A 6711-nucleotide genomic window follows, 5' to 3' on the forward strand; every position below is an offset into this window, starting at 1 on the left:
AGTCAAATATTGCTATCGACCAGATGCTGCCTTGACAACGGAAAAACAATACGCTCAAAGCACTGTTGGAGAATTTTTTAATATCAGCTGATGAAGTCTACCCTTTTTTTTTCAGTTGAAAGTAACTATCTAATCATTGTTGATAACAAGTGGAAGTTTGTCATTTATATATATATATATATGTATATATATGTATATATATATATGTATATTTAACAAAAATATAAAGTGTCATTGTAAAATAAGATGTATTATTATTATTAAGGAGGACATTTACTCTCTGGCTGTGTTTAAACTGCACTTTTGATAGAATACAACAAAAAAATACAATCAAACTCAGGGGGGGGGGGGTAGGGTGGTGTTGTGTAGTGGCTGGGGTGTACCGTGCTCGATCCACAGGGTACGCTCTCTGCCCGTAGGCCTCCTTCAGAGAGATGCCTGAGCCCTCATCTGCTCCTCCACGACATGTATCTGGACGCCCTTAGAGGGGTTTCTGAGAGAAGCCGCTCCCTGATGAATGGAGAGTGAGAGTGCACTTGATATCTGCTGTGTCGTTTGATCTTGTTCAATAGGGAGGGCAAAAAGAATTATACAATCCTTTGATCTCCGAGACAAACACAGATGACAGATGGATACTTTTACCCCAAAACATATTATAGCCATTGTACATTTGTGTGTGTGTGTGTGTGTGTGTGTGTGTGTGTGTGTGTGTGTGTGTGTGTGTGTGTGTGCACGTGTTCAAGTGTGTGTGTGCGTGCGTACGTGCGTATATTAACTGATGAGGGAGAACAGACTGAGATGTGGGAGGTGCAAAAGTACAACCAGCTGGTTCTCAAAATGATTCATATGAGAGATGAAGAGAAAGAGAGAGAGAGAGGGAGAGAGAGAGAGAGATCTATCTCTATCATCTTCCTGAGAGGTGCTGTATTGGCCTGCTACATGACTTTCCTTGAACATCGGCCCTGTGTGCTCAATGGTCATAAAGAAACAGTATTAGTATAAGGATGACACATTCAAGGATTGACTATCAAGATCACGTTGTGCATTTAAGTTCCTGCTGTTTGTGAGCACAGTTTAGGAGAGTTCTCCTCATGGACTCTTGTTTAAGCAGACCTGTTTGTTCAGGCAAAGCTTCCATACTCGGCCAGATCCATGCTGAAAATACACCTACAGTACATCCATGCATGCATACCTTCAGAGTACATGCGTACATGCATACTCATGTTACGAATGCCAACATGTGAATCTATGTGGTCATGCATGTAAGTATGTATGTATGTATGTCTCTCTCTCGCTCTAGTCTCTCCTCTCTCCTGAGCACGTCCTCCCTCTACATGCACTGGGAGAACCTACAGGGTCATTGAGTGCGTTGGTTAAGCAGGTCTCAGGGTTCGCTACACTCTTTTTTTTTTTTTTTACACTCTTATCTATTTTGTATTTTCTTTACTGATTTCTTCTCATGATTGTATTTTTGTTTGCTTCTCCTTATATGGTGCATTCCAATGCAGATCCTTTTGAGTAAATAAAACATTTATGATTGATCTATCTCCTTGTAACATGCATAGACTCTACGTGACTGATGATCAGAGCCTGGTCCCATTCAGTACCACCTCCTCTCCTCTGGTCCTCAAAACTCCTGTCATGTGATTCATTCTTATCATCATGACATTTCTTTGATTATATAACTGTTTCCTTTATTTTATCCATAGTCATGAGTCATCATTGTTATCCGTCAGTAAGATTAGATAAGGTACTTTGGTTACAGCAATGTTCAGTAGTCGCCATCTTGGGACTTTCGGGGTTAGAGAGTTTCATCAGGTGGTGCTTTGAACGTCGGCCTGCGCAGTAACATATAAGCGCAATAAAAACAAACGCTTTTGATCCATCTTACATCATTTGTAAGATGGTACATTTCTTCTGCGTACGTTTCTTCGCCCTGGGTGGGAATCGAACCTGCGACCCTGGCGGTGATGCTGCCCTGTTGGCCCCCGTCAAACAGGACCAGGTGTGTCTGTGTGACCTTAGTCCAGGTGAACCGCCACCCGCCCCACGGGAGAGAGAGAGGGGGGGGGGGGGGGTCTAGCCGGTGGACTGGCCCTGTGTGTGTGTGTGTGTGTGTGTGTGTGTTCACAGGTTTCACCAGGTGGTGAACTCCGAGGTTAACGAGCCACCTGGCCTGTTTACGACGCGCCCGTCGCCATGTCCGACACCAGCTGTTTGTTTCTGTTTGTTGTTGTGGTTGTTGTTGTTGTTGTTTTTTTTCGAGCAATGTCTTGAGGGATGTGGAGAAAAAAAAGAGCTAAAAAACAAAACACAACTCTCAGAGGAGAGAAATGAATCACACGGCCGCTCCCGGCGTTACCACAGTCCTGAGACAAAGTGTGATGCTGTGTCGTCGTTCTCCCCCACACTCAGTGCAAACAAACCATATGAAGAGGCATAAATAAACATGATGGGGGGGGGGGGGGGGGGGGGGCGTGTTGCTGGTAGAAGTACCTGCGTCTCCTCCCTGTCTCTCTATTGTTCTCTCCGTCCTTTTCTCCCCCCTTCCATTTCTTCACTCTGGGCTCCTCTCAGCCCCCTCTCTCGCCCTCTCTCGTCTCTGCCTCTCAGTCTATCTCTCTTCGCTCTTTATTTCCCTTCTCCCCATTTCTCTCTTCCTCTCCTTCTCTCTCTATCGCTTTCTTCCTCCTTCTATATATATTTCTCCCCCTCTCTGTATATCTCTCCTTCCCTTTTCTCTCTCTCTCCTTCTCTCTCTTACACTCTCACTCTCTCCCTCTTCCTCTCCCTCTCTCTCTTCCTCCTTTTAAATAAATGTCTCTTCCTCTGTATATCTCTCCCTCCCTTATCTCTCTCTCCATATCTCTCTCTACCTGCTTCCTCTTTCTATGCATATTTCTCTCTCTCTCTCTCTCTGTATAGCTCTCCCTCCTTTATCCTTCTCACTCTCTCTGACTTTCTCTCTCTCCCCCTCTCTGACTTTCTCTCCCTCTCTATCTTTCTCTCTCTCTGTCTCCCCCCCTCCTCTTTCCTCTCTCTCTCTCTCCCCTCCATCTCTCTCTCTCTCTCTCTCTCTCATCTCTCTCTCTCTCTCTCTCTCTCTCTCTCTCTCTCCTCTCTCTCTCTCTCTCTATCACTCTCTCTCCCTCTCGTTTATTCCATACAGAACTGCACAAGTACTGACTTTCTGTTTGACATGCAATTAATCACCAACACGCAAGCCCGTTGCGTCCTCCAGAACATGTTGTGCTGTTTAAACCCTGCACTGATGTGCTTTAGATATTCTGAGTTGCTGTGGAGGCTAATGAGTTCCCATCTATTCTCCCATCCATCATTCCACTCAGTTCAACCCCTGAACCGATGCCTCCTCAACCCCGGGATCTCTCTCTCTCATGCCATTTCAATTCAATAATGCCATTTCATCTCTCTGTCTCCCACTCTCTCTGTGTCTGTCTGTCTGTCTGTCTCTCTGTCTATCCATCCTGCTCTCTCTCTCTCTACATTTAAAATAACTTTATTGCCATGGGAAATAGACATTAACATTGCACAAGCAAAAAATAGCAAAAAAAATTAAACAAAAGAAAAATGACAGAAAAGAGGAAAGAAATAATGAAAGGTAGAAAAACTAGCTTTCTATCTCCCTTTTCCTCTTTCCATCCTTCCACTCTCCTTTGCCTGAACCCTCTTGCCCCTGTTACTTGGGGGGGGGGGGGCCCTCACTCTTGTGTCAGTTGGCCAATGTTGAGGGGAAGGTGAGGAGGCGGGACTATTGCGGGGTAAGTATACTGAGGAGGGAGTCGAGGAGGCGGGACTATAGGCAGGGGGAGTCAACCGGAGAGGAGGAAGGGAGGGGTGGAGGCGGGACTATAGGCTGGGCTAGTCAACCGGGGAGGGATGGGGGGGTGGGGGGGTCCGCTACAGTCGGCACTCAGAGGCAGCTTTCAGCGACACCATTGTTTTGTAATTGTTAACTGCTCCTCCCCCACTTGTATGGCAGGAAATACTAGCACATATATACAATACTAGCACAAATACTAGCACATACTAATGGGTGAGTGGCTAGTTACTGTTTACATTTCTGTCCTGTCAGTGTCCAACTGGCAATCTTTTAGATCTCTCTCTCTCTTTCTCGCTGTCTCTCTGTGTGTGTGTGTGTGTGTGTGTGTGTGTGTGTGTGTGTTTGTCTGTGTGTGTCTCTATCTCTCACTATCTCTCTCTTTCCCTCTCTCTGTATGTCTGCCTCTCTATTTCTCCTTCCCTTTAAGTCAGTTTATGTGTGTGTGTGTGTGTGGTGTGTGTGTGTGTGTGTGTGTGAGTGTTTTTGCATGTGTGTGTGTGTGTGTGTGTGTGTGTGTGTGTGTGTGTGCCTGTGTGTGTGTGTGTGTGGGGGGGGGGGGGTTCTGCAAGTTGACCTAAAGTGTAGTGTACTGTTGACCTATAGTATAGTGTACTGTTGACTGTTGACCCTAGTTATGTGTGGGTGTCTAGGAGCTAATGCACCAAGGCAGCTGGAGCAGACATTGCATAAGGCTCTTAATGGCCACAACAGAATAAGGCCTGTCCTTGGTCTCTCCTCTCTCTCTGTCCCTCTCTCTGTCTCTCTTTCTCTTTCTCTCTCTCTTTCTCTCTCTTTTTCTCTCTCTCTCCCTCGTATTTCACTTCATTTTGGAAACACATGATGGTGATGACAAGTCCAGGCTTCTTGTATATTCCTCCTTTATTGTGTGGCTGCCAACAGATGGAACTTCTGGTTTGAAATTGTGTTTCATTATTCTGCTTCTGTTAAAGTAGGGTTTGGTCTCGTGTCCGTGCTATCCCAACGTTAACTGCCGCTTAGCACTCCATTTGACCTAGAGAGAAATAGAGCGAAAATAAAGAAATAGAGAGAAAAGGTGCTGGGTTTAATGCAATCCGCAGCCTAGCACATCCTAGATCGAAGAAGCCCTAACCTACAAGCCCCTACCTGCTCACTAGGGACATGTATTAATACATCAATTACCAAACCTTGCTTTGGACAAAAGTGTCGGATTGTGAATAAAAAAGTGAATCAAGTGATCTGAGGTTGTCTTTTACCAGACAGGCCAGATTTGGGAAGATGAGTGGGTTAGTTGAAGGGTTAGATGGTCGAAGAGGTTGTTTCTTTCTAACAGCCGGTTCCTTGTGTCCTCTCTGACCTGTCTGGTGGAGGGAGGACGGACTGCCTCAAGTTCCAGTCTGATTAGAGTTAATCAGACTTAACCACTATGTGTCACATACCCTCCACAATCCTCCTCCTTGGCCTGACAGCTCTCTCTGTCTATCTCTCTCACTTGTGCGCTCTCTATCTCTCTCTCCCTCTTATTTCCCTTCTCCCCATTTCTCTCTTCCTCTCTCCTTCTATCTCTATCGCTCTCTTCCTCCTTCTACTGTATATATATCTCTCCCTCTCTGTATATCTCTCCTTCCCTTTTCTCTCTCTCCTTTTCTCACTCTCTCACTCTCTCTCTCTCTCTCTCTCTCTCTCTCTCTATTGCCTTCTCTTCCTGTCGTCCTCTCTCTTCCTTCCTGCTGATCTCTCTGTACTCTGATATTAAACACAGCCAAAGTTCTGCTCAAGGTCAGTCTCAAATACGTCTCAAAATTGCACAACACTGCATAAGACGACCATAGCTCATCCATCTATATTCAAATTGTGTGAGTACGTGTTGTATACACATGCATACGCGCACACACACACACACACACACACACACACACACACACACACACACACACACCACACACACACACACACACACACACTCCCATTGCAACAAGTGGTTGGTGTTCTCCCGGCCCCCGGCAGTGTAAAGCAGTGAGCGACGGGGCCCGTCTGAGACCCCCTTGCGTGGGGCCCCTCACACCGTGTGAGAGCTTATGTAAGTTCCCAGCGCTGGCAAGCTGCCCAGACCCCCCCCCCCACCCCCCCTGACGCTGCCGCCACCTCACACACACACACACACACACACACACACACACACACACACACACACAGTCAGCGCACAGGAACAGTCACAGACCGGAGCTCCGGTGACAGTCACTCAGCCAGGCAAACAGGCAGGTAGACAGTCAGTCAGTCACTGAGGCAGCAGCAGCAGCAGCAGCAGCAGGAGGCAGATCACAGGTGGACCGAAACAAATAGGTAGCCGCTCTCTCACCTCTCTACTGCCGTCCCTTCGTCAGAGCGTCTCTGAACTTTCTCCGCGCGACGGGGGGAGGTAGAGGAGGAGGAACTGAGTGCCGGCGAGGACCTCAGAGGTTGGCTTTGATTGCCTGTCATCTCTCTCACAGAGAGAGATAGAGCGCAGAGTAGAAAAGAGTGTTTGTTTGGCGGCGGCGCCACGCGTTCCACATCTCTCTCTTCCTTCTCTCCACTCGTTTGGTGGACCCTGCCATGCTCCTATTGGAGGAATCGGAGCCCTTCACAGGTAGGTGACACCCTCCTCATCATCACCTTCATCGCAGCCTCCCGCCCGGTCAGCATGGGGTCGGTGGAGGGGGGAGACCGCAGACTGGAACCGCATGTCTTTGCCTGCAGACCGGCACTCAATTGTTGTTGGGCTGAATCTATCCTGTAAACAAAGGAATGTTCCAGAATAATCAATCAATACACACCGAACCAGCAGTGAAGGATTGAGGTGTGCGGGGGGGAAAAACCAAGGGGGCGTGTAGAACAGGTCGTGCCGGTAC

The 6711-nt window shown here is 47.3% G+C and overlaps 1 pseudogene across 1 annotated transcript in view; it reads left to right on the forward strand.

Annotated features, from left to right (window-relative positions):
* The first annotated feature begins 1903 nt into the window (after positions 1 to 1903).
* The window catches only part of LOC311359721 (helicase ARIP4-like), a 17478-nt pseudogene continuing 12670 nt past the window's right edge, over positions 1904 to 6711 (forward strand). The window contains exons 1-2 of the transcript XR_014684188.1: positions 1904 to 2005; positions 5828 to 5900. The product of XR_014684188.1 is annotated as a helicase ARIP4-like (transcript). The remainder of the gene's footprint in view (positions 2006 to 5827; positions 5901 to 6711) is intronic.

The sequence above is a fragment of the Micromesistius poutassou genome, assembly GCF_964030765.1.
Source record: "Micromesistius poutassou genome assembly, chromosome: 15".
NCBI classification, from domain to species: Eukaryota; Metazoa; Chordata; class Actinopteri; order Gadiformes; family Gadidae; genus Micromesistius; species Micromesistius poutassou.